This window comes from Lissotriton vulgaris, chromosome 4_1 (assembly GCF_964263255.1).
Source record: "Lissotriton vulgaris chromosome 4_1, aLisVul1.2, whole genome shotgun sequence".
Taxonomy (NCBI): domain Eukaryota; kingdom Metazoa; phylum Chordata; class Amphibia; order Caudata; family Salamandridae; genus Lissotriton; species Lissotriton vulgaris.
Genome location: NC_141691.1, coordinates 1,000,386,314 through 1,000,399,607, shown reverse-complemented (window position 1 = coordinate 1,000,399,607; position 13,294 = coordinate 1,000,386,314).

Here is a 13,294-nt window from a genome sequence, read left to right as displayed (position 1 = left end):
GAACTCTCCCTCCAAATCTGCGAGTGCGTCACATCACATGGGTATGACCGACACATGCGCAGACTGAATTTCTGCGAAGCGGCCATTCTGTAGTATGCAAGGGGAGTTAGGATTAATAACACATAGGCAAGCATCTCTAGGACACCCGCGTGTACTGTAAAAGTGTAATATTAATGACGAACAGGGTTGGTTAATACTATTACACGTTAACGAGGTTCATGAGAAAGAGCAAGTCGCTTTACGTGCGAATCCTTACTCCATCACCCGTGCATAGACTGCTGCCTGGATTGGAGGCCCTCCCGGGGCCCGCTGCCTTCTCCTGCCCTCGATGCTCCTGAGCGGCCTGGGGGGCAAAGAAGAGCTACATCCACAAGCTTGCAGGCCAGCTGACATTCTGACTGCAGGTTTCCAATCCCCAGTTCCTGTCACCCTTTGACAATTTCCTTGGGCCCGCTGCCTACCTACACCTCAGTGATCCCTAAGCAGCCCCCAGGCTTCGAAAAAGAGTTGCATTTGTGCACTGCCCTCCCGCTAGCACAAGTCCTCCTTACTCGGCTCTGCTTATATATATATATATATCAATACCGCCACTGCTGTAAGACGGATTGTGGGCGGTAGGGACACGAACACTAGCTTCGGACCCCTGGCTAGAACACAGTGCCTAGAGGCTGACGTCCTAATTTGATTGGGCCAACTGCGACCTCCAGCAAAAAGAAATACAGAGTTCCCCGGTTACAGTCAGCTAAGGGACTGTCATTCGTCTCTCTCTTGTCGGGTCAAACAGTAAAAAAGTGAGTGAAGTGAACCCTCTCTTGGAATTTTTGGGGTATCTCACACAAGTCGCCGGTTGGACTACACTTGTAATCCCACCCGGTGATCATACAGCGTCATCATCGATACCCTGCCCCTGCGCCAGGCTGGCAGTGCAATGCCTGTCGGGCAACAATAGTTGTTGCTCTTTGGCGGGGATCTTCTATTCCTTCGCCAAAGGGTGTGTGGATGTAAGGGGACCATGCAAGGAGGTAACAAGTGAGTGTGCAAAAGTGAGCGTGGGTGAAATAAAAAGGAGTCAGTAGAGTCCAAAAAATGGGATTTTAATGAAATGGCTCACTGCTCTATTAAAAATACAAGGGGTATAGAGGCAGAACTATCAAGGTAGTAAGCCTCATTCGACCCTTGGTGAGTGGATGGTCAACATGTTTCTTGCTTATAGAGCAATTCTTCAGGACCAAGGGGTGCTCATATGATTTGCAAGGGCTCCCCCGTGATCAGGGGGCCCAGTATACGACCTGGTAGGTATCGTATGGCAGTCCTTGCCTCAGGACCCTTCCCAGGACTGGATGGGAAAGAGGAGAAAAAGGTGTACTGTCAAGGAGAGACCAGAGAGACATTACAGAGAAACGTGAAACCATTCGCGTTTTGTGACTGTCATAATGTACAGTAGGTGAGCATGCCTTTTGGTTTGTTCAAGGCAGATCGCATGCTTGGTGGTATCCAACGAGATCGGTTGGAAGCTTGTCATGCAGTAAAGACCTGTGAAAAACAAGGGCTATTCCTGTGCTAACAGCATGCGCGATAGCTAGTGGTAATTTGAGACAACATTTGTGGTGAGAAAAACGGTCTTAAAACATTTCATTGTGAGGTTTCAGAAACGAACACTAGATGGAGCCAGTGTGTGGGTAACTAGCCATTTGCATGGAATATAACTCCCGCCGACACAATACAGTGATGGTGAAATTTAGAGCAACCTTACCCATATGTTACACTACGGAGGCTTCCTCGAGCTGACCGGGTGGGGCCAGGACTTGGTGGAGGCCACCTATTAAGAGGAAGTATCGCCGCCATGTTAACGATGCGGTCACTGCGCCTCCCCATTTAACTGTATCGAGCTTGGTCCCGCCGTGGCGCTCAGAGAGAGGCGCTCGCGGGGGCGCAGAACGGAGCATATTTGCCTTACCTCGGAGTTCCTGGCGTACTGCGTCTAGTCACCTACCCTTCCCACTGCGGACGATGCCGCAGATCAGCCGGTAAAGCTTGGCGTTCCGGGCGCCCTACTTATGACCCGTTAGTGTGGCCAAATTAGGGGGCGTGGCCACGGCGTGTTACCTGGCAACGGGTGGTAAACAATGGACACAGAAGATACACTCGCTCGGTGTATTGCCAGTGGTTAACAAAGAAGACGGCTTCGCGTTGCGAGGAGGGAGGGAATCGCGAGAGCCATCTTGAGAGGGAGGTGGGCATAGGCAGCATGATAGTGGTCATGCTGGGGTGCTATTAATGTGACCCCGTGGATCTATGCAGGGAGGGAAAAAAGGATATTAGGGATCATTCAGCTCAATGGCAGTATTCGGCATAGTATGGACAAAACAGTCCGTGGGTCAGCTATCTAGTGAGCATTGTCCAGGGCACCGCATCGTTGAGCCCGTTTTCATCTGTATGTAGACGGTGTACCCATCTCTGCTCCAGTCTGAAGAGGGATTGCTGATTCATACCAGGTTGGCATTCTAGTACTGTCCACTGTATGTCCTCAGTGGTATGTTTATGTTCCTTGCAATGTTTATACAGCCCAGTGTGTGTTTTGGAGCATCGAATATTGCTATTGTGCTCCATTATCCGTAGTTTTACCGGGCGCATTGTCATTCCGATATATAGCAATCTGCAGGGGCACACCAGGACGTAAATACATCTCGAGCTGTTACAATTAGTGTGTTTATGGAAGGTCCAGGTGAATTCTCCTGGGAGTTCGATTGTTCTGCCTTGGATGGTTTGGGGGCATACCACACAGGAACCACATTTGTAGTGTCCAGTGACGGGGGGAAGGTCCCACAAGGTCCTGACTAGTCGAGTTTGTAATTTCTTAGGGCGAGTGTGGATCAATGTGTCCTTGAGGTTGGTAGTTCTTTTGAAGGCGAACCGTGGTTGTGCCAGTTCCATCCCAGTGGAGTTCAAGATCCCCCAATGTGTCATCACGGCTTTCTTGATAAATGGTGAATGCCTGGTGTAGGAGGTGACACAGGTGATGGTGTCATCCGGTTCTTTGGGGTGGACTTCTAGAAGGGCATCTCTATTGTTGTTCAATGCTCGTTTGTACGAAGTCTTTAACAACCGGGTGGGATACCCTCTGTCCTGGAGTTTATGCTGCAAGGACCGGGCCTCTTGTCTGAAGTCTTGGACAGAGCTACAGTTCCTCCGAATCCTCAGGAATTGCCCGAAGGGTAAATTATCTCGCAGGGCCTTAGTATGATGGCTTTGGTAAAGAAGCAAGCTATTTCTGTCAGTATCCTTCTTGTATAACGTGGTGGTTATTGCTTCGGGTCCCAGATTGATGGTAAGATCAAGGAAAGGTATGGAGGTCTCCGAGATGGTTCCAGTGAATTTAAGGAAGGGGTCTTGTAAGTTAATCCAGTCACAGAAGGCTTCACAGCTGGAACGGTCCCCTTTCCAAAAAATCAAGATGTCGTCGATAAAGCGACGCCAGAGAGTCAGGTTCTCTCGGTATGGGTTTTGCTCCGGAGGGTAGATGTACCTCTTCTCGAACGAAGCCATGTAAATGCAGGCCAAGCTCGGCGCGAAGGTAGAACCCATGGAAGTCCCCCGCACTTGATGGTATAACTGGGATTCATACCTGAAGAAGTTCTCGGTCAAGGCGATATGGGCCAGTTCCATTATGAATGTTATTGGTGTTGGGGATAGCCATTCCTCTTCTCGCATCAGCGAATCCACTGCTTCCAGGGTTGCTTGCTGCGGGATATTGGTATATAGTGCACTGCCCTCCCGCTAGCACAAGTCCTCCTTACTCGGCTCTGCTTATATATATATATATATCAATACCGCCACTGCTGTAAGACGGATTGTGGGCGGTAGGGACACGAACACTAGCTTCGGACCCCTGGCTAGAACACAGTGCCTAGAGGCTGACGTCCTAATTTGATTGGGCCAACTGCGACCTAACTGGGCCTACCATTCATCACTATACTCAGGGATCATTGCACTGCCTTCAAGCTTTGAATGCCGGATCGGTCCTACACCTCCACCATTAGAGACCTAGAAGACCAAGGCCAAAGAGGACGTCCAGCAAAATACCCAACAAGGTCTCGAACTTTTTTGCACCAGCGGACAAGCGCCTCTCGCCGAACCCTGCGGAGGTAGCTGGCCGAGACTAAAGCCGTTTTTCTGAGCATGTTTAGGGATTTTAAGACAAAACTTCAGAAGGTCCTCAGCCAAGACATCCAGTAACTGTTTATAATCTTGCAACTTTTACTGAACTACCTACCCCCTACCCCTCCCCGCTCTACTCCTCTCCACTTTCCTGCTACTGATTTCTGCCCTTACCTGTCCTGGCCCTAGTCCCCACCCTGTTTACCTGTGAATTTTCACACGTCATTTGAGGGCTAGCTATTCTGTTTGATGCCCGATGGAGCTACCTGGTTTAGCTATAGGGGAGAAAGGTCGGGGATTCCCTCCTTGGACGTCACCTACCAAGTCGGTCTTTAGCCAAACTTCCTTTCGTCTCTCCTGTCTTCTCTACCCGCTTCCTCCCTCTATTTATTATCTCTACTTCTCTCCTATCTCAATGTATTGAGACTGAACTTTTCTGTCTGATGCCCAATGGAGCTACCTGGTTTAGCTATAGGGGAGATGGGCCATGGACTCCCTCCTTGGTCGTCACCTACCCAGTCGGCCTTCAGACAGTTTTCATTTCGTCTCTCCTTGTTGTCTCTTCCCCTATCCTCCCTTTCTCACCTTCCCTGTCCCCTCCCTTCTACGCTCTATTTATTTTGCCATCCATGTTTCTTAAATTGTTTCTTATTGAGACCTAGCTATTTGGCCAAAGACCGATGAAGCTACCTGATCGCTATAGAGGAGATGGGTTTTGGGACTCCTCCTCGACCGTCACTACCCAACCTGTCTTTGAGCAGACTTTCCTTCGTCTTTCTGCCGTATCTCCCTCCCATCCTGTTTTTCTGCGAACCTCTTCCCTCGACACCTGAGACCGAACTACTTTGTCTGATGCCCGATGGAGCTACCTGGGTTAGCTATAGGGGAGACGGACCATGGATTCTCTCCTTGGTCGTCACCTACCCAGTCGGTCTTTAGACAGACTTCCTCTCGTCTCTACCTTTGTCTCTTCCCTTATCCTCACTTTCTCACCTCACCTTGAAATTGCGTGGTAAAGGCAAGCATGGTGAATAAAAAGCGTTGTTCAGATGCATTTGTTGTTTGAGCGGGTTGGAGAGGCATGCGTGGTTTAGCCAGATATGCCTCTGTCATACAACCTTACCTTTCAGTTACTACTTCAATCAGGTGTCACTGACATTTTTGATTAGCTCAGAGATGTATTTATTTTGTTTTGTCTTGCATCTTTGTGGAGGAGAATTCAGCAAAGGCAGAGGATGGAGGAGCAAGTCTGTTCCTGCAGAAGTGCCTAGAGGGAGCACATTATGGGGTGCATGGCCATGGCCACTTGTGCAGCACCCAAAACATGACAAGCTTAAGAGGTACCTAGGACTTCCAGGCTTATGTGATGCTTAGTGCCGGGTGTTGTTGTGTCACCCACACTTGTGCAAATTATCTGTATCAGTATCTGTGAAAGTTAGAGCACAGTCATGCAATGGTTTCGCACAGTACTTAGGGGCATATTTACAAGCCCTTTGTGCAACTGGTGCATCGCTTTTTTTTATGCTCCCGTGGCAAAGTGTCATGGCCCATATTTACAAGGGTATGCAAAGCCACCCTGTGAGGCTTTTCATGGTCTTGTAGATATGGCCCCTTTTCCCTGCATTACTCTGCATGAAAGGGGCAATGCGTGAAAGGGGCATTCCATGGGTGTTGCTGTGGGTGTTCCCATGCAACACCCATGGATTCTGACACCTTCCCAGATTTATAAGGTTTCGTAAATCTGCGAATGCATCAGATTCTAACGCCTCCCTAGGGGAAGCCTAAAAGTAGTGCAACAAGGAGAAATACCTTTATTTCTCCTTGTTTTTCTCCTTCCTGTGTTTGCTGCTCTGCAGCACACTTAGAAGGAGGAAAACGCCATCAATTATTATTTTTGTGCACTAGGGTGTCCATTCCTAAGCACAAAAAATCATCCCTGCAACGTAGGCACCCTTGCACCATGGTGCAAGGGTGCTTGTTTTAGCCCTAGGTCGCCTATTGTGCACCAGCACAGAGGAAACCACCGGTATGCATCGTATTGTTCTAAATACGATACATCCCTGCACTTTCCTAATGACGCAGTGCGGCACAGCAAGATTTCTTGCAGCACCACACTGCCTCTTTATTTTGTAAGTACGCCTCTTACTTATTTGTCATATTCCTGCATCTGCCACAGTGTTAGGGCCATCGCAAACCTCAGCTGTGCTGTGGTTTGCCATGGTCGGGCAATATAAAGCAAGTTAGTAGTACACTTCTCAGCAGAGATCATAGCAATTAGACTGAGTGGTAGACAGCTACCGCTTTGGCCATACCTCAATCAACAAAGAAGGGTCAAAGAAAGACTCACGATTACTAGACATTGCATGAAGCGTTGGTGCCTAGCCTGTCTCATAAAGCACAAGAATCATAAAATATATGCCCCACACTACAAAAAACACTCTCCAACACAGAAAAATAATCTGTGGAAAGAGTCCTGATACTGTTTCAGAAGAGTTTGCCCTGATACTGTGGAAACTTTCCGCCACCCTTGGAACGGGATCCCATTGGCATTCAAAATGGAGCCGGCCTGCAAGTGTTGATCCAGCCACATTTCACAGTCTATTCAAACATCCCCTGCTGCTGCATTGGATGACACCGCTCCAGTGTCAAAAGCTGTACCATTAAAGTACTGTGAAGTACAGTTGATATTTTGGGGCTAATTTAGAAGCCCCTTGCTCCGCTCCACCGGTGCATCCTTTTTTATATGGGAAAAAGAGATGCACCAGCGTCCAATGGGCTTATCAAAATAAGCCCCTTTGTGTGCATATATTCACTGAATAATTAGTTAAATGTTTTAAAGTGAAATATAGAGTTCCGCTGCTCAACTGCCTCATCGTATTGTCCATGTCTCGGTTGGCAGAGCTAAGCACATGCTTTGGCTAATATAGGGCGCTGCCCAGGCAACGTTCAGTGCAGCTTGTTAGGAGAACTGCTAGTGCCCGTTTGTTAAGAAATCAAAATTGCAGTCTTCTATCTCACCTACACGCCGAGCATGTAGGTACTCCCACACTAAGGCAGTGCAGAACATGGAAGGAGAGACACTTCTCTCCTCAGACCCACGCGTATTCTTTCCTGTCAGCTTGTATGCAGCGCTTTCGGGCATATTTACAAAGAAATTACACAGCGTGGCTAGCCCTAAAAGCAGCCGCGGCCCGTGGAGGGAGTTCCGGTGGGGCAGAAAGGCGGAGCAGGCGAGGGGCAGGGTGGGGAGTGCTAAAAACCGGAATATGGATAATTGGAGGTAAGTAAACAATTTAATAAATAAAACAAATTTCGTAGCGTGCCGTGCATCACAAAATGCAAAGCAGCCCATGCTACGAAATTCCTTTTATTAATTACATTGTTTACTTACCTCCAATAATCCATATTCCGGTTTTTAGCACCCCCCACCCTGCCCCTCCCCCGCCCCGCCTTTCTGCCCCACCGGAACTATCTCCACAGGCCGCGGCTGTCGGCAAGCAATTGAGCAGCATCGTACCATTTTAAAAATGCAGGTATAGTATACATTGTATTCTTGATTTTTCCCTTGCACCCATGCTAAAAAAACTGCCTAGCGCCGGCACAGACCCCCTTGCACCATGGTGCAAGTGTGTCTGCATTGCAGGGATGATTGTTAAAGGCAATTGGCTCCTTCTATGTGTGCTGCGCAAACGAGTGGAAATGTAAGTATTTCTCCCCATTGTGCCACTCTAATGCTGATTTTAAATGGCGTTATTTTTGGTGCTGTCTCAGATTTACAGATCCTTGTAAATCGGGGCAGCATCAAAAATCTATGGGTGATGCAGTGGAATACCCAAATCACCAACCATTGCACACTCCTTTAACCCCTTCGATGCTCATGACGAGCTCAGCTCGTCATGAGGTACGGTTGAGCTGTGCTCATGACGAGCTGAGCTCGTCATGAACAATGGGAATAAATCAGGGTCAGCATCAGGAGGGAAATACCATCAGCATTGAGGGTGTTAAAGCAGAAAACTGTGTGAAAGGGTACAACATTTACAATGCTGTGGTAAGCCACGCAAAGTAGCTTAGCGCCGCATTGTAAATATGGAGCCGGATATTGCACCAGAGGAGCATCCTAACAAGTGATGCTCCGTTGGCACAATGCCCTTGTAAATATGGACTATTGTGTCTTTTCTCTCTCATTACCTACTCTCTTCCCTCACTTCCCTGTCTCTGCCTTCTCTTTTTTTTGAGTTTAGAAAGCTTTATTAAATCAGATAAGCCAAGTAAAACATCAGTACAGAAACACAATCAATAATATTGAGAAAAAAAGGAAAAATTGAATAATACAATATGAATGTGAAATATAAAAACAAGAACCCTAAAAGGGGAAATATAACGGATATACTGAGGGAAAATGCTTTTTTTGAATATTTTATGGGATTGGGAAAGCAGAGAAGGAGAGGAAAAAAGGAGAGGAAAAAGAAAAAAAAGGAGTGAAAGAAAGGTAGAAATATAGGGGAATAGAAAGCAGGAAATTAGAAAAAAGGAAAGAAACATAAAAGAGAAAGGTAAGGCATGTCAGGGTATACGTCTGGAAAGAAAATCGGTTAGGGGCAACCATAGCAAATCTCTTTTAATTAAAAGAGAAGTGGACGTAGCATGTGCACGATCGAGTCTGTGATGATGACAAAATAAATTCCACCATGCAGTAGAAGAGATCTTTGAAGTATCTTTCCAGTTTGAGGTAATAATCTGCAAAGAAATGGCTATAAACAAATCTATAAAATTATGAACATTGCGTGAAACACTCCAAATAGGGGAGGAACCACCTAAAAAATTTGAACAATATCAAAGGTATGTTTGGAATTTAGATTCTCATTCAACTTGCACCATATATGTTGCCAGAGGGATACAACCAAGGTCCATTGAAAAAACATATGAAACAAGGTACCATCAGGATGGGAACATGACCAACAATGGCTAGAATCTAGGGCTATAAACTTAAAAAGGTCATTTGGGGTAATAAAAAGTCTATTATAGGAGAAGTAAAGAGTCTGAGTGGTGCTAGCTAAACGAAAAACGGTGTGAATCTTAGACCAGATGGATTCCCAAATAGGAAAGGAAAAATCCTGTGCTAGATCCTTTTCCCATGCAAGTTCAGGTTTGGATTTGGGGCGATCAGAAATAGTACGGGAGAGGATCCTATAAATGGTAGCCGCTTTATGTGGGGTGGTAAAGGTTAAGGGAGTGGAATCAGATAGGACAATATCCGATAAGGTAGTGTGGCGTGAAATGAGAGTAGATATAGCTATTTTGAAATCAGGGAACTGAGGAGATATGTGTTAGATATTTGAAATGAGGAGCAAATGGTAGGGAAAACCAGTAAGGAACCATCAACAAAAAGCTCATTAGCATACAGAATTCCTTTGGCAATCCATTCCTTCCAGAAGAGGGCCTCGTTGTTGATCTTCAGAGAGTGATTGTACCATAACAGGATAAGAGAATGCAAATGAGCTTGAGAAAAGGAGGAACGAAAAATGAGATGGAAAGCGCCCCAGACAGCTTAAAAGTAGGATAAAGAAAACGTTTTGGGGGTTGAGATAAATGGATAGCAGCATGAAAAGGGAAAGGGGAAGCTGAGCTTGTCCTAAAGCACTCCATGCAGTGGGAGGAGGAGGGGACGAATCTGCAAGAAATGGCCAGATTTGCTGTAAAGTGAAGGAAGAATGAAAACGTACAAGTTTTGGAAAATTCACGCCGCCTAAATGCTTTGGTTGTTGAAGAGGAGATATGGATATCCTGGATTTACTGGTATTCCAGAGGAAACGGGTGAGAATACGATTAATATGAGTAAAAAAATAGGCAGGAAGAGAAATAGGCAGCATAGAAAGGTAGAAATTAATGATGGGCAGGAGCATCATCTTAACAGTTGCCAATCGACCCCACCGGGACAGGAATAAAGGAGACCATCGCTCTATAGGGGCCGAAAGCTTGACAAGAATATCCTTATGATTAATTTTGACGGTATCTTTAATAGACGAAGGATATAAGATACCCAAACATTTAATGCTGGTAGGATCCCATGCAAAACCTGAACCATGAAACATATGCGCAAGACAGTATTTATTAAGAGGTAAGACTTCAGACTTTTAACTTATAACCAGAGACTGAAGAGTATTCGGAAAGTAAAGAAAAAAGTGCCGGTAAGGAGGTAGTAGGGTTGGAAATATAAAGTAAAATGTCATCAGCATAAGTCGTGAATTTGATGTCTAATGATTTATAAACAAAGCCGGAATAGGAGGACGAAAGAGGATTTTTTTCAAGGAAAGGCTCTAATGCCAAAATAAAAAGAAGGGGAGAGAGGGGACAGCCTTGTCTAGTGCTCTGTGTAAAGAAAAATAAGATGACTGAGCCCCATTAACCCAAATAGACGTGGAAGGGGACGAATATAATAATTGGATACGTTTAATGATATGAGGACTAAAACCATGCCAGCGAGGGGCCCCAAACATGAAATCCCAATTAACCCTATCAAAAGCTTTCTCAGCGTCAAGGGTGATAACAGCGAGAGGGGTTGTCATTTTGGAGGCTAGGTGAATAATATTGAGGAGAGCTCCAGAATTATCCATGATAGATCTGCCCTTAACAAAGCCTGATTGATAAATGTTAATGAGGTCTGGAACAAAAGTAGATAAACGAGAAGCTAAGATTTTGGCAAAAATTTTACAATCCGTATTGATTAAAGAGATAGGCTGGTAGTTCTTACAAAGGGAAGGATCTTTATCTTTTTTGGGGAGTAAACATAACATTGCTTGGGTAAAAGAGCCTTGAGACTCGCCCGCAGAGAGAAAAGAAGATATCAGGGAGGATAAGTGTGGTATTAGACAATTTTTTAACTGAAAATAAAAACGAACTGTAAAACCGTCTGGACCGGGAGATTTGTCCTTGGGTAAAAGTATAATTGCTTGTAGTATCTCTTTCTCAGAAATGGGGTCATCCAGAGAGGAGAAATCAAGGTCGGGGGATGAGGTTTTGGGTATATTGAGAAAAAAGGAATCTATTTGAGAAGGAGTTGGGGTAGATTCAGGTGTGTATAAAATACTGAACAAAACAATCAAGAATCTTATCGTCCGTGCAGTGACGAATCCCAGCAGCATCAGAGATAACAGCTATTTTAGATTTTTGTTTCTTAATTTTAAGATAATTTGAAAGAGACCTGCCCGCTTTATTACGCCCACCATACATCTTGGAGTTGAATTTTAAAAGTTGATTGCAGGCATAGTAACAAGAAAATGTATTAGATTGAAGTTTAGCTTTGATGAGAGAAGAGAAAGCTTCAGGAGAGTTGGAGGCATAAAAAGTATGTTCAAGATCTTTAATTTGTTTAAGAATAAGACAGGACTTGGAGAGGGCCAATTTCTTTTTACGGGCAACAAAATCGATAATAAAGCCTCTGGCCGAAGCTTTAAAAGCATCCCAAACAAAATGGAATAGAGAAGTAGATTCAAGATTAGTACGAAAGAAGTCATTCATAAAAGGATTGAATTGATCGACGAACTGAGGGTCCAAAAGAAGAGAGTTGTTGAAACGCCATCGGCGAGAGCTGGGAGTAGGTGAGGGTAAATCAATGTCTAGGATGACAGAGGCATGATCTGAAATGAGAATAGAACCAATACCAACATATGTCATGAATTGGAAAGTGTGTTGGGTGAGAAAAAATAATCTATCCGGGAGTGTGAAGCATGTACAGGGGAAAAAAAGGAAAATTCCAAAGTATCTGGGTGAGAAAGTCTCCAGGAGTCAATTAAACCTCTAGAGGAGATTGCTCTGTAAAATGACTTTTGCATTTTATTAGGAATATACTTGGTCTGAGACTCACGATCCAAAAAAGGGTCCATTAACTCATTACAGTCACCTCTAACAATTAAATCAACACTAGTATGAGATGAAACGAGCATGGAGAAATCAGTCCAAAAAGTAGGGTCAATACCATTTGGACCATAAACATTGCAAAAGGATAAATCAGTATCATTTTTTTTTTTTGGTAGACCTTTATTCATAGCAGCAAATAACCAGTATACACAGCCGGGAGCCGACAACCCTGAGGCCGGCTGCGTTATTATGAATGAGCATTAGAATGCAACTGTTACACAGCCATACAGCCGACAACCTTCGTCCGGCGGCGTAAAGCACATAAATTAGGCCTGTTTTTTTACAATTTTGTTGGTGTATTAGAACAAACACAGAAAGGAAAAGGCAAAAAAGGAAAACAAACCATTAACCCCATGAACGAGACCTCCACTGTCAGCAGTACACATTTAGAAGTATAGTTGTGTATGTGTCATGTCATTTTTCCCGGACCTCTCATGTCTCCCCACCCATCCCCGCCTTTACAGTCCGTTTATAGCCCTTACATCCTCCAATGTCACTCCGTGTCACTCTCCAATGTGGCCAAATATTCAGTTAAATATAACCAAAAGTCCTTCGGTCTAGAGCGCAGTGGTAGACTCTCCTCGTAGGTCAGTAGTTTGTCCCTACAGCTGGACATGTCCTGAATCCATTTCAGAGCGGTGGGTGTCTGAGTAGAGTGCCAACATCCCGAGACCTGCCTTTTGGCCAATAACAAGGCGATCGCGCAGAATTTACGTTTAGAGGACCTGAGATGCGGCACACTCCCCAGCAAGCAGCAACGAACTGTACAGTCAACCTCCACCCCCACCATCGTGGACAGCTTAGTGATTACCTCTCTCCAGTAATCCTGAATTTTGGGGCAGTACCAGGCCAAGTGGACAAAATCAGCATTGTCTGCCCTGCACCTTTTGCAGTTGCTATCATCCCTCAAACCATATCTACACATTCGCGCAGGGGTATAGTATGCCTGGTGTACGTATTTGAAATGCGTGAATTTGAGATTGCCGTTGGGGGTCAGAATCTGTGTGAGTGCGCATGCCTGTTCCCATTCTTTGTCTGACAGCGGTTCAGCTAATACTAGGTCCCATCTAGCCTTGGCCCTATCTGTAGAACGTGGGAGTTCACTTTGTGCCGAGGAGTAGAGCCGTGATGTGAGGTGTGATAGGTCTTGTGTTGTAATGAGGAGCTGTAGAGTGTCCAGTGCGGCCGGCTCCTCAGGAAAGTTAGGGTAGAGGTCCTT